The sequence below is a fragment of the Budorcas taxicolor genome, chromosome 22 (assembly GCF_023091745.1).
Source record: "Budorcas taxicolor isolate Tak-1 chromosome 22, Takin1.1, whole genome shotgun sequence".
NCBI classification, from domain to species: Eukaryota; Metazoa; Chordata; class Mammalia; order Artiodactyla; family Bovidae; genus Budorcas; species Budorcas taxicolor.
The window spans coordinates 41461907-41476540 of NC_068931.1; the positions used below are offsets into that span (position 1 = coordinate 41461907).

The following is a 14634-nucleotide window of genomic DNA, read 5'->3' on the forward strand; positions in this document are numbered from 1 at the left end:
GATAAGGGAGAAAAATCTGATGAAAGTCCACTTTCTAGATGCTTGGGACTGGTGCACGGGGATGATCCAGAGAGATGATATGGGGTGGGAGGTGGGAGGGGGGTTCAGGATTGGAAACTCATGTACACCCATGGTGGATTCATGTCAATGTATGGCAAAACCAATATAGTATTGTAAAGTAAAATAAAGTAAAAAAAATAAATAAATAAAAGGGAAAAAAAATAAAGAGATGTCTGCAATATGTGAGTGGAGGTTAAGTTGACATTAACTGTAATTCCCTTACTAAACTTGTTTACACTTGAGATGGAATTTTTTCCACTATATTTAAGGGTCAGTTGCATGTGAAAAAATGTCTCAAGTCTGAATGCTTTATTCAAAGTCCTGTTTCAAAATCACATTTTCTGAAACCGTATTGAGACAGTCCTGTGTAGCCATGTCTTTGTGACTGTTTAGACTATGTGTACTTAACATGTAGTTGTATAAATAATAATTAGGTGCTGAGACTCTTCTGCTCTAGCACATGCTTCAGCACACGTGAAACAGGACACACATATACCCATCTGGTCTGGAAATGCCCTGCTAATTAATTAGCTAGTGTAGTTTGGTTTTCTAGATGATAACTGAATGAGCTCCTTGTTGTTGTTCAGTGGTAAAATATAAATTGATCTTATTTTTAAGATTTGTTTTTGATGTGGAATATTTTTAAAGTCTTTATTGAATCTGTTACAATATTGCTTCTATTTTAAATTCTGGCTTTCTGGCTGCACAGCATGGGGAATCTTAGCTCCCTGACCAGTGATGGAACCCTCACTGCCTGCATTGGAAAGCAAAGTCTTTACCACTAGACCGCCTGGGAAGTCCATAAGTTGACCTTTGTCAGTTCTTTTCTAACCAGGACTTTATGTGGTGACTCTAATAGCTCCCATAGTCACACTGTTTCTGGATTTGATCTATTGGTTTATTTAACTATGTTCTACTGGGGGCTCCTTATAAATATTTTCTTTTAAAAAGGAAAGTAGGGAACACAGGCACCAGTTGTTTGTTTTTGTTTTTTTTTTTTTTTAATTTAACAGGAAGAAAGTGTCAAAATGATAAGAGGCAGTCACCGGACTTTAGAATCTCACAACCTTGGTTCACAGCTCCTACTTGGTGCTGGCGTAAATTCAGGGGTGTCTTGTAACCTCGTGTTGGCATAAACTCAAGGGTGTCACATAATCTCGTGTTGGCGTAAATTCAGGGGCATCACGTAACCTCTCTGAACTCACTTTGCAGATGTGAAATGTGATGATGATGACTTGTACTTCACGGGGCTGGGGGTGGGAGGGGAAGGTAGGAAAATTAAGTGAGAGGACTCAGGCACATAGTTCAGTTCAGTTCAGTCACTCAGTCGTGTCTGACTCTTCGTGACCCCATGAATCACAGCACGCCAAGCCTCCGTGTCCATCACCAACTCCTGGAGTTCACTCAGACTTGCGTCCATCGTGTCAGTGATGCCATCCAGCCATCTCATCCTCTGTTGTCCCCTTCTCCTCCTGCCCTCAATCCCTCCCAGCATCAAAGTCTTTTCCAATGAGTCAACTCTTCGCATGAGGTGGCCAAAGTACTGGAGCTTCAGCTTTAGCATCATTCCTTCCAAAGAAATCCCAGGGTTGATCTCCTTCAGAATGGACTGGTTGGACAAGTTCAGGAAGCTGTTCAAGATCACATGGGTGGTACTCTGAGAGCCTGGGGTACATCCAGGTGTGTCTTACTGTTCCCACCTGCTTCCCTGGTTTCAGCAGTCAAGCTCAGGGGTGCCTCTTGCTCAGTAAACCTCAGCTGCTCTTTGTAACCAATAGTTAGAGACACCAAACAGTCACCATCTTGTTGCTATTTACTCTTTCCAGAAATCTACATGTATTTCAAACTGGCAGCATATTTTAATCTCCTTTCTGAGCTATCACTGGAGAATAGCTGCAGGATCACTTTTTCCTCTTCCTCCTTAACAGAAGCGTTTTGTAAATCCTTTCAAATGTGTGTGTTCATGGTATTCTTAGAGCCATGGGTTTTCTCCTGAGAACTCACAGCAGAGAAGATGCTGTGTCCTCGTCTGGTTAGTGAGTGAGAGAGCTTTGTTGAGTTTTATAGTAAGCCTTCAGCAATTGAGCTTCACTCCCTCCTTCTCAGACACGAACCCTAGGGTCTGGGGGCTGTGGAGGGTCTGCAGGACCCTGGAGATGAGAGGCTGACACAGGCCCCCGCGAGCTGTGTGGCCTGCAAGCTGCTGGCTTTGTGACCCCAGTTTCTTCAGTGTAATGCCCTGAACGGGTTCCAGCTGGTGCTAGTGGTAAAGAACCCGCCTGTCAATGCAGGAGATGTAAGAGATGCAGGTTCGATCCGTGGGTCGGGAAGATCCCCGGGAGGAGGGCATGGCAGCCCACTCCAGTATTCTTGCCTGGAGAATCCTATGGACAGAGGAGTCAGGCAGGCTATGGTCCATGGGCTCACAAGAGTTGGACATAACAGAAGCGACTTAGCAAGCCTGCACGCACAGTGTCCGGAAGGCGTCATAATAGACCTTTCCTAGAGTGTTCAGAGAAGACGATGTGTCGTTGGCATTGTGGTGCTGGCCCCAGTACTAACTATGTGGTCAGTGCACACACCATGCTTCTGCACTGTCCACTCTCAGGCCCGTCACACACCTTGAAGTCTTAGTTTCTGCCCACAGAAGCCAGCAGGACCAGGAGCTGGAGGGAGTGTGGAGTCCACTAGCAGAGCATGGGTCATGCTCCCCGCAGCAGGGCCAGGTCTGAGCGGAGACTCTGGAGCTGGGAGCACAGAGGAAACTGCTCCCAACCAAACTGGCCCACGGTCTTCCTTGTGCAGAGGCCCCTGCTCCATCCCAGGTTTTACTCCCTACAGAGAAGGCAGCCGGGTGCTGGGGCCCTGATAGTGCCTCCCTTGGGGGTTTCCTGCTAAGCCCCAAGGTCATGTGAGTGGGCGCGGCCTGTCTATGGTTATCTGAACCTGTCAGACCCAGACCCGGTCCAGGGCCGGTCATCAGGACAGAGGACAGGGTTCTCTCTCTCCCGTATCCGGAGTAGCACCCTGCATCTGTAGGGATCCCAAGCCCTCTTCACAGTCCCGGCCTCTCAGCTCTCACAGAAGCATCTGAGGGTGAACCCTCTGGCCGTGAGACCGGCCCTGAGCTGGGCTCTCTCTGCCACCTCAGGGCACGGCCGTCCTACTGATGTCTACCTGAGTGCCCTGGAACTTTCCACCACAGCTCCTTTGTATCTTGTATCTAGCACAGCTTATTAAAACATGTTCTTTCTCTGTATCTTATCCTTGAGGTTCAAGTCTAACAGAACCTGTAAGGAGATTGTATGTTTTCCACTGAAACTGATGGTTCTCTGAGGTGGCTGGCCCCCAAGGCTGCGTTGATGTTCCCAGCTCTGTCCCCCCAGGCTCTTTGTGCTCTGTAGAGGGCGTCCATCTCATTCATGTTGACACGACCTTGCATTCTATTTCGTGGAGTAGGAAACACCCAGGACATGAAAGCTGAGGATGCTTCATTTAGGATGATGGGATGACAACCATCATCCTAAGCAGACATTGCTAAACCTGTCTTCTTGGTCAGTGAATCTGTGGATTCAAACTTAATATTATCACTTCTTCAATTCTTTCTTGTTTTGTATTAATGACTAAAACAGTAATGAGAAATACTTTGACTCTAGGAAATACATATAGGTTTAAAAAAAAGAGCAAAGCAGTGTCTAACCTGACTTCTTTAGGCAAAATTCATGATCCCTCTAACATAAATCTGAATTTCTTTTTAAGAAGGAAAGAAATTATAGCTGAAATCTTTAATCTTCTTTAATCATTTATGAAGAAGATAAAGAAGAGCTACCTTGTTAATTAGTAGAGCATGTTATTTCTTTTCTTTTCTTTTCTTTTTTTTTTTTGCATATCTCAGCTTTACGAAAGGCTGCAGAAAATAATGTATTGACAAATAGGAAAGGCATGTTGTTGCCCACCATCCTCACAGACTTTGCCCTTCAAGCATCATGCTTCATTAGGTCCATTGGAAGGAGTTTGGGTTATTCTCATATATAGCTCCCCTCTTGGCACTGACATGGTGAAACTAAAGTAAAGCTATTTTTATGGGTTTTACTGCAATAAGTAAAAACTGACTCACTTATTAAGTCCAATCTCCTTGTATTTGTTTGTAAGAACAACACAAAACCAAAACTTGGCCAAAAATGTAGGCCAGGCAATCCCCTCTAAGCATGGCCCATTTTCTCTCTCCTGCACACCCAAGCATGAATATAACCTTTTTATGTCAGTTATATTCCTGAGATGACTTGGAGCCCTATGGCCCGATGCCAGAATTCCAGCGTGGGCCTAGTGTTCGGTGCTTCCCAGATGCCCCTTGTCGCAGTGCTCAGACTGCCCTCTCCATGCATTCAGCCTCCTAAATTACCTGGGTGCCATCTGCCTCTGCTCTTAGATCCTAGCATGTTACTGACTGTGATGTGGTCCTTTCTAATCATCTTTGACACCCTTCTCACACCCAGCACAGTCTTTGCCACTAGTGGACATGTAGTATATTTAGTAATTAAAGACTGAAAACACTTCTTTCACGCAAGTCCTTCAGTGCTACCCTGGACTTTGAATTGCTGTTTATTATAGGGATGTGCAAGTTTTATCATACAAGATGCTGTATTAATTTTTCCATACTGTAGGTTTTTTGGTGAACAGATTCCTTCTTTTGAAAAGTATAATTTTTAAACATCTGAAATAACAATTACTTAGGTTTTCAACTTGATGTATTAAAATCGTTTAAATGAATAGGGATATATTTAAATTCAGATACAGCTTAATTAAAAGAAAAATGGGCTCATAGCTATCATTTACTTAAATTATCACTTATTTTTAAACCACCTTTGAAACATTTTTCATAAACAGTGTACTGCCCTGCCTGTTTTTCACAAGCAACAATTGAGATAGAAATTATTATATTCACAAAATGAATTAGAGCGTCAGGATGAATTTTTCTCTATACAATGAGCACCTGCCCTAAATAAATTAGAATATCCAGTTTTCCAGGTCTTCCATTCAGCAGGCTCACAGTGGAAACGCTCAGCCTCGTGTCTTGGTAATTCACATGGGTCTGCAGCCCTGTAGCCACTGACAGCACCCCCGCTGCCACACATGGCTCTGCTCCTTCGAGTGCATGTGATGAGAATTTATGATAAACATTAGCTCTCTGGCATTATGTCAGAAGGAAAACATTAAGAGAAACAAAGTCAGGGAAAAGCCATTTCCTGAGCGGCTTAATGTCCGTGTGTCAGAACATCCTTCATCCTTTCACCCGATGTGTCTAACCCAGGTGGTGGGTTTGGAGTCAAAAGTCAGTCGTGGAAGAACTTGGCCACTCCTCAAAGTGGATCCGTGCCTGATTCCTAGGAGTAGTCCTCACCTTTGCTAAACAAAAAGGGAGGGGGCGGGGAATCTCAGAAGTACAGTAAGACCACAGGAACAAAGTGGTGACGAGGCATTAACTGAAACTCTTGGCTCGGCGGCTGTCATCTGGGAGCGGTGTTGTCACCTTAAGGGACACTTGGACATGCTTGAGGGTGTCTGCATGAGGAATGGCTTAATTGTACACATCTGCCATCTGCATGGTTCCACAGTCACAATAATCAAGATTCTTCTTGATAATTTATCAAGATGTGGCTGACTCGGAGTTTGGGCCTTAAAGTCGCAGGAGGCCTAGTTTAAGCATCACAGTCAAAACTGCCTCCCGGGGGGCCAGGAAAACTGACCAAGTAGTGAGAGGGGGCCTGGAGAAGAGCAAGTCTAGAGAAGATCTGGGCTGTTTGGGTCCCTTAGGTGTGCTGAAATGTCACAGACAGTCCTCTTCCCTTCAGCCCCTGGAGAAGCCAAAAGTCTTGACTTCTTTTATTAAATCTACTTAAGTTTTTATCATTGGCGACTAACCATTTTTTGTTACTCTGTTGGCCAGATAAAATGGGTATCCAGTCACCAATCATCAATTGCTGATTCCCAATTCTGTTTTAAGATAAACAAAGCAGAAGATGTGAAAATGACCCTATTTAAAAATTCACCTACAGCGCTTCTGGCTGCAGATGATGTCTTAGGCCAGGAAAAGACAATGCACTCCTTCCTTGTCCACGTCCTTAGCATCTGTGGTGGTGGTAGTTTAGTGTAAGTCACATCCAACTGTTTATGACCCCATGGACTATAGCCCGCCAGGCTCCTCTGTCCATGGGATTTCCCAGGCAAGAATACTGGAGTTCGGTGCCATTTCCTTCTCCACCTCAGCTCCTGAGATGTCCTCAAATAGGCGAATAGGTGGCTCCTGCTTGAAAACACATGATCATTTAAGCTTCGTTTATCTTGTCTGCAATGCTGACAGTAGTTTGGATAGTGGATCCCGAATTTATGACAAGAGCAGTCCCCTTCTTCTGCACGTAGAATGGCTGTTGACTTCTGTATCTCTACTCAATGGCTGCACGTAGAATGGTTGCGACGAGAGCAGTCCCGACCTTCTGCACGTTGAATGGCTGTTGACTTCTGTATCTCAACTCAGTGGCTGTGCATAAAATGGCTGTTGACTTCTGTATTGCTCTCTCTAAGCCAGGTCGGGAAACTTTGGAATCTAGAGGAGCTTCAGATTGCAACATCTATTAGAGAGCCATCATTCAGAAGATTAACATTAAATTTATTAAATTATGTTTCTATTTTAATCATCTTCCTGGTCTTTCAAAACAGTTCCCCTGCATAGGAGAAAGGTTCCTAGGCTGCCCCTGAAGCCAAATCTGGTGGCTGCACTCCGACTCTGAATTAAATCTCAGAGAGAGTTTCGGATAAAGTAGACGAGAATAGCTTTATTGCTTTGCCAGGTAAAGAGGGGCCACAGCAGGCTAATGCCCTCAAAATTATGTGTCCCACCCTGGAACGGGTAGTGAAGCTCTTTATAGTCATTGTTCGAAAAAGGGCATGGTCAGCTTATAGACTTTCTTCTGATTGGTTGGTGATGACATAAGTGGGCTTCAGCATCATCAGCATTTTGGTTCCAACTGGTCTGGGATCTCCCTGCTTGTGGGCAGTAGACAGTTAACTTCTCCCACCTGGTGGGGGTTTCAGTACCTGCTAAACAGCTCAGAGTTATTGTTATGTGTATCCCTTAAGGGGAACCAGTACCTGCCCCAAGTCTGCACTGGTGTTTCTTGGCTATTCCTCCCTTGTCTCTTTATCTCCTCCATTCCCTGATTAGCATCTGTTTAAATCTGCCCCCTGGAATTCAGTCAGGGAAGGTCCTGGGGACTGAATGAAGCCTACTTCCTGTAATCAAGGAGTGGGGGACCCAGGAAGGCTTTTGTGCCCAAGAGGCCCACAGGGCCCTGCTGGCTTTCACGCCTGGTCATAGTCAGGGTCATGATGTGGATGGGGTCTCATGACAGAGGGTTGCGGGGAGCCGGCCCCCATCAGCAAGGCCCTCCTGATAGACTGCGGCTGGCTGACCCAGTCCGAGCCCCGAAGGCCGTGGGTTCTCCCCCTGCCGAGCCCAGGTGACAGAACCAAGCTGCCTGCTAGCACTGTGGCTGTTGACTCCGTGGGCTGGGTTTGAGAGGAACAGGATTTATGGATCTGCTATCGTCTGAGAAAACAAAGGTCGTGTATTTCCCTGTGTGTCCTTTACCTCCAACCCAGCACACATCCATCTTTATGACCTGTCTTTAAGAAAGATAATCCAAATGTAAATAATCTCCAGGGCCCTGGAGTTTCTGAGCTGACCCAGTGTCCAGCCCAAGACCCCAGTCGGTGCTGACCTCATGGGAATGTCCTGCTGCTTGAGCTATGGTGACTCCTGGAGCCTCCGCAGCACACCGGGCAGACCTGAGAGCACAGCCCTGCCCCCTCTGCTCAGTGGGCATCTAGCATTTTGCCAGGAGCCCAGAGTGACTCCATGGCTTGCCACTCTCATTCTGGGGCCAGGACCACCCGCTGTCACTCCCTGGCAGAAAATTGCTCAGTGCCTGAGCCCCACTGCCTTCACTTCCGCAGCAGTTTAATGTCTTAATGACCACTGTGCTGGTGTCTGGACTTAAATAATCCATCCATCAGGATCTCCAAAGAGCTTCTAACTCACCCTGAAACTCCTCCCTAAGTTCTAAAATGGTGATTTTTTTTAAAAATCTGGAACCTTGGGGTGCTGGCCTGATTCTGTAAACCTCACCTGGCTCTAGATCAGTTCTAGTTTATTGAACACCCCTCACATGGTGACATGGGCTTCTCAGGTGGTGCTAGTGGTGAAGTACTCACCTGCCAAAGCAGGAAACATGTGAGACGCAGGTTCGATCCCTGGGTCAGGAAGATTGCCTGGAGGAGGAAATGGCAACCCACTCCAGCATTCTTACCTGGAGAATTCCACGGACAGAGGAGCCTGGCGGGCCACAGTCGATAGGGTCACAAAGAGTTGGACACAACTGAACGACAGCACGCATGAACACACACATGTGGTGAGATACCCACCAGTGTGGCAGTGGTGAGGTCTCTCACCCCATCCTGAGCACCCTGCCAGCCACAGTTTATACCCAGGTTGGCGGTGATAACTTCCAAGGGAAGCCTTCCAGGCACAGAGCCCCTGACAATATTTTAAGGAAGGAAAGCAGTATAAACTGTGTGTTCTTATTCCATATACATTTTTACTCTTATGATCTACACTGATGCAAAGAACAACAACAGCAACAAAATTTAATTGAAGTTAGAAGTCACAAAGTAAAATGATGGTTCATTATATGAACGAAGAAACCAACTCAAGTATGAATGTGGTTGATTAATGAGCTTTGTTAACAAGTTCACAGTCGCAGAGGTCAAAATTATAGGTCTGATGACATACAAGGTAACACTCTTCAGTGGTGTTCAGGTCCTTTTCCTAACACAGAGCATCTAAGGGCATCACCAACAATTATTTTAATACCATGTGTTCTATGACATAAAATTCTGGATTCTCTGAATATCTTGTAATTACTATCCTGACCAGTACATCAGCCTCAACCTTTTTTCGATTAAACTGAGGGCATTCAGCAATCATTTCTCTTTCAGATGTGACCCTGCTAACTTTAATGGTAATATGTGAAGAATCTACAATGATTAAGCTGGGAGCTTTGAAAAATAACAAATCCAGTGACTGAAGCTAAGGAAAAGAAAATAGCCATAACAACAGACCCATAAACTAAGAAAGAAACTAAGTAGGGCAGAGAAAGACAAATTAAAGTAGATTTTTGGATTCTAAATCATTGTTGACTGTGACACATTGAGGGGCTTCCCAGGTGGCTCAGTGGTAAAGAAACTGCTTGCCTATGCAGGAGATGCAGGAGAATCCATCCCTGGGTCGGGAAGATCCCCTGAAGGAGGGCATGGCAACCCACTCCAATATTTTTGCCTGGAGAAGCCCATGGACAGAGGAGCCTGGCATGCTGCATTCCATAAGGCACAAGGAGTCAGACATGACTTAGTGATTAAACAGCAAAGGATGTCTGGACAGGTTTTGAAGGACTGCCCTCACCATTCTACCCAACAGTCAGCCTTAGAGCCTTGGTTGGACCAGTCTTGGCACTGGGGGCTAGGCTGTGATGGAGTGTCTGCCTTGTGGACTCACAGGCCTGGGAAGCTGGGAGGGTTGCTCTGTCTGGCCCACAGCCGGAGAAAACGGGTATGATTGTGCATGTTTACCTGAGGCTAGGAGGGCCGCAGAAATACATCTAGCCATGTTGAGAGCAGGCAGCCCAAAGTGTTCCTGCACTGTCACCGACAGCAGTGACAGCGAGGAGACCAAATTGCCTCTGAAAAGCACCTCCTGAACTGTCACCTTAATACTCTCCTAAAGCCAGGCAGGACGGCCGTCAGCCTGGAACCAGCCAAAACACATGTGCCCAGATTGCCGGGGAGGCACTGCTTATTTCAGTCATAAGTGAAGACAGCAATGTGCCCTGTGCCTTATTTTTAGACACCAGCGAGTGGAATGTGGGTCGTGCTGGCGGAAGCTCTTGCAGCTGTCAATTTTTTTAATTTTCTTGACTAGTAACGACAACTCTGCACAGATCACCAGCAAGCAGAACGTGAGTGTGTCTAGCATTCTAGAAGCTCACAGCACTTCAGGTCCAGTCAACATCACTCCCTGGTGCAGGCTGCAGAATTTTTGCAACTTCAGCCTTAGGGATTTGATTAAAAAACAGAAAACAAAGAAAATAAATTCAGTGCATGCTGCCTAAAATGTAGCGCTATGGCTCCTCTCCGTTGAGTGAAGCCTGTGTGGGCAGGTCCCGAGTTGGTCTTTGGTCTGCCTGTTTCTAAGCAGCCTTACTGTCACTAGGTTGACTGGAAGCCCCTGAGGTTAGGATCATAAAATTGAGTGAACAGACAGCAGATCCTGCCAACATGAGCCCTGGGCCCTCTTCCCACCACGTCCCCCCACTCCTCCCAGAGGTGGTGGTGGTGTTCAGTCACTCCGTCGTGTCTGACTTTGCAGTCCCATGGACTGCAGCACACCAGGCTTCCTTGTCCTTCACTCTTTCCTGCATTTTGTTCAAATTCATGTTCATGGATCCAGTGATGCCATCAAACCATCTCATCCTCTGTCACCCCCTTCTCCTCCTGCCCTCAAATCTTTCCCAGCATCAGGGTCTTTTCCAGTGAGTCAGCTCTACCAGTGAATATTCAGGGTTGGTTTCCTTTAGGATTGACTGGTTTGATCTTCTTGATTTCCAAGGGACTCTCAAGAGCCTTCTCCAGGACCACAGTTCGAAAGCATCAATTCTTCGGCACTCAGCTTCAGCTCAGTGGCTGCGAAAAAAAACCCCTATGAGCTGTATTGTAAGCAGTGTTCTCGTATTTCCCACCTCACGCATTTGGTGAGAGAAGAAAATTGTGCCCCACATGAGACAGGAGCGGGGCGAGGCAAGACGGGCAGGCTCAGAACTGCCTCGAGAACCCAGTTCTGCCGCTTGAGCTCAGGAAGCAGAGAGTGGACCTGGGTGGCTCAGGTGCCTTTCAGAGCCTTTGACTAACCAAGCGGCTCAATGGGTTTGAAATGAGCCACAGAGAATGGCCATGTTCATGCCTACATAACGTTCAGGGCTCACGTTGTAGGAATCCAGGTTGGACCTGCAGCCTCTCTCACCCAAACGCAGTGAACACCCGACTTGAAAACGCTGCCGCCGCCCCCGCTTCTGCCGCGTGTGACGTTAGACCCGTGAGTCCGCACAAAGCCTGTCCTTGCCAGGCGTGTGCCCCGTGTTACCCCTGAGGCCAGGTCCGGCTCCTTGGTTCCCTCATCAGCTGGGCTCATCGTTTAGGAGGCAGTCCACAACGTCGACCCTGATTCCAACCCACAGGAAAGCCCGGACCTCGAGGCTCCAGCTGGGTTCTCGCTTCCCATGTCTCGCCTGTGAGAGCCTCAGAGGACAGGCGAGGCCGTGGGCTGTGGGGACTCAGGAACTAGTGCGTCCTGCACATCAGTGCTGCTGGCCTCTCCTGAGGAGGAGCCGCTCGCTGGCGCTGGTGGAGGCCTCTGGGGTCCACAGGCAAGGAGCCTAGTGTCCTGAGTGAAGGAAGTCCGCGCAGCGTGAGGTTCACAGGCTCTCCAGTGGGCTCTCCAAATCTCCCTTCAAAAGCTGGCCGGCTTGGCCTGGAGCCCTGGTGTGTGGCAAGTTGGGTTAGGTGAATGTGACAGAGCAGCTCTTACGTTTTGGTCTCTGTTGACATCATGTAGCATCCTGTGGTGGTAGTTTAGTCACTAAGTCCTGTCTGACTCTTGTGACCCCATGGACTGTAGCCCATCAGGCCCCTCTGTCCATGGAGACTCTCCAGGCAAGAATACTAGAGTGGGTTGCCATGCTCTCCTCCAGGCGATCTTCCTGACCCAGGGAGCGAACCCTCATCTCCTGCATTGGCAGATGGGTTCTTTACGACTAACGCCATCTGGGAAGCCTGTGTAGCATCTGAAAGTGAGACAAATATTACCTTCCAGTGATGCAGAGAATGGGATGGTGAGCCTTTACAGTGGTTTATGTCTCACTATTTTGGCTGGCCCTGGGGCTCTAAAGTGACTTTCATTCCACGCCTGCTTGCTTATTCCCAGCTGTATTTCCAATTTGTATTCTCTTCTACTGGCAGGAAACCATCCCAGCCCCCCAGCTCTGGACAACACTGCCATGTTTCTAGCACTCAGCTAAAAATACTTACTGACATCTGTATCTATTTCAACATCATTTCACAGTATTAATCTTATTCTGAAAGGTATTTCCTGAGAGCTATTGCATATCTTAAATGAATTTGACCAGGACATGTTTTCAGTTTGATCACATCTAATGTTAATTGGATGCCAAACTGTGTGGTTTTCACATTAAACCTGGCAGCCCCAGATCACTTTATAGCCAAACCAAAATAACAGGAAACTTACAACCAGGTCTTTATAACATCTTTTGTAATTCTTACAAAATAAGCTTTGAAGTAGCATCATAAATATTTTAAATTAAACTTAGCAAAATGAAATGCATAAAGCACAGTTAGTGCCTGTGGTACTCTGAGTTTTAATTTTTTTCCTCCCTCTCACTAGCAAATTTGCTAAATTTGGTAATTTGCAGGCTGTTTCTTCTACATTAGTGAGAAAAATAAGTTAGTTTTATATTCATTTTTCTTAAAATAACTATTTTCTCAAGTTCCCTTTCTAAGTAGAATCAGCACTCAATTATTTGTGTTAATGGAGGAGAAAGATGATTCGTATAAAACAATGGATAATCACAAGTTGTTTACACAGGGGGAAAGTGCTGAGTTTTGTGAAACAAAGCTGATATATGGGCTGTTACTAACCCTCTCTTCCTAGCTTATGTGGAACAAGATGTCACTGGTGCAGATCTATTTAGTGACAAAGATCATTACGGTAGAATGCCCCTCCCGGCCAGGGGCCTGCCAGGTGTGTGTGTCCCACCTCGGGACATCACAGACCCCCGTCACCATTCACAGGTATAAATAGGAACCTCTGTTCTCACGTGATGCACATTCATCCAGTATCATACAAGTAAGCCCGGACTCCATGGAAGAAGTCAAATAAAACACAACTCGTTCCTGTCTGACTTTTGAATTAAATTTCTCTATAAACATCCCGTCAACACCCTTGGAGAGAGCTTCCTTTTTTTATTCATTTGTTTTTGTCTACTCTGGGTCTTTGTTGCTGTGCGGGCTTTCTCTAGCTGCAGCAAGCAGAGGCTACTCTTGGTTGTGGAGCACGGACTCTAGGCAGGTGGGATTCAGAAGCCGTGGCGCACGGGCTCAGTTGCTCTGCAGTATGTGGAATCTTCCCGGTTCAGGGATCAATCCATGTCCCCTGCCTTGGCAGGCAGATTCTCAACCACTGGACTACCAGGGAAGCCCTAGAAAGAACTTCCTTAAAGAAATATTACTGATATGTGGAAGAAGAATCCAGACCAAAAAGAATAAATGCCACTGGCATATCACAGTGAACAACAGAAACCTCATTCTCCTCCTCTGCCTTTCTGGGTTCATTATTTTCTTTTCTTTCCCCAGGAAAAGTTAACTGAGAAAGGCCTATGGTAATGTGTGACAGGCACACGTTAGTTACATCAATGGCTGCCCCCAAATCATACCTCTAAAAATATCTTGCTGACTACGGCAAATATTGCTTATTAAAGTTATAAGACAAAAACTTTTTGTTTTTTTCAGGAGAGAGAGAAGGGTTAAAGTCATAGATTTAAATAGGTTTATTTGAAACTACTTTCCTGGACTTAACTGGTGGTCAGGTAGTTAAGAATCTGCCCACCAATGCAGGAAACACAGGTTCCATCCCTGGGCTGGGAAGATCCCACATGCTGCGAAGCAAGAATGCCCAACATGCTGCGAAGCAAGAAAGCCCATGCGCCACAACTATTCAGCCTGTGCTCTAGAGCCCAGAAGCTGCAACTACTGAAGCCGTGCGCCCGAGAGCCCATGCTCTGCAATAAGCGAGGCTACCTCAACGAGAAGCCCGCACACTGCAGCCCTGCACAGCCAAAAGATTCATTAAATAAATAAATGAAACTCTCCCCCCACCCCCCACCCCCGCCACTTCTGGGTGCAGTCTCTGAACAATTCATAAAGCTTCCTCTACTTAACTTTTCCAAATAGCAGTGCTTTAGACATAGAAATACTTAACTTTTCCAAATAGCGGTGCCTTAGACGTAGAAACAACATTCTCAACAGCAAAGAAGAAAGAAAGCTTAGCTCACTCATCTGTAGCCATCATGAGATTCTATCTAATTCATAGAATTGGTAAGAATTTCATCCAAGACAGAAATTCAGTGTGGTGCATGTGTATACTTTTATTCAGTCTTCAGGAATCACAGGGATTGATTATGATTGCTTTTTTTTTTCTTGCAAAGCATATATATATATATATATATATATATATATATATATTCATGTAGGCTGAATGAATGTTAATTCCCTACCATGTGATTTTCCTTTTCATACTGAGTGCAGTTGTGTTTTCTGTGAGTACTTATTCCTGACACAACAGTGTAAGTAATTTGGAAACATGATTTAGTATGCGAGAATTCACTTTCCTCT

General features: G+C 46.0%; 1 protein-coding gene across 3 annotated transcripts in view; it reads left to right on the forward strand.

Annotated features, from left to right (window-relative positions):
• PTPRM (protein tyrosine phosphatase receptor type M) overlaps positions 1-14634 on the forward strand; it is a 657833-nt gene that overhangs the window by 454280 nt on the left and 188919 nt on the right. The gene's annotated exons all lie outside the window — the stretch shown is intronic.